The sequence below is a fragment of the Octodon degus genome, unplaced genomic scaffold (assembly GCF_000260255.1).
Source record: "Octodon degus isolate 3935 unplaced genomic scaffold, OctDeg1.0 scaffold01608, whole genome shotgun sequence".
Taxonomy (NCBI): domain Eukaryota; kingdom Metazoa; phylum Chordata; class Mammalia; order Rodentia; family Octodontidae; genus Octodon; species Octodon degus.
In genome coordinates, this window is record NW_004526184.1 from 1 (window position 1) to 570 (window position 570).

The following is a 570-nucleotide window of genomic DNA, read 5'->3' on the forward strand; positions in this document are numbered from 1 at the left end:
GGTAGGCAAAGAGTTCATGGACAGAAATCAAATCGCACGGGTAACAGTTGAAAGAATTAACAACTGGGACCTGCTCTTAATGAGAAGTTTTTTCAAATCAAAAGAAATTACCAACAAAGTGAAAAGGCAACCCACAAATTTGGAAAAAATCATGACAAATAAGTACTCAGGGAAAGGTCTGCTCTCTAGAATCTATAAAGAACTAAAAAACTAGGGTCCCAAAATTTAAAGACCCAATCCAGAAATGGGCATCCGAGATTAACACACACTTCTCAGAGGAAGAAATTAAAGAAGCGAAAAAATATATGAAAAAATGCCCCACATTACTAGTCACTCGTGAAATGCAAATTAAAACCACAGTGAGATATCATCTCACCCCAGAAAGAATGGCTATCATAAAGAAATCACCCAACAACAAAAGTTGGAGAGGCTGTGGGAAAAAGGAACCCTTCTCCACTGCTAGTGGGAACACAGACTGGTGCAACCATTATGGAAATCAGTATGGAGACGCCTTAGAAAAGTTGGTCTGGAAATCCCCTTTAATCCAGCTATTCCTCTACTGGGAATTTT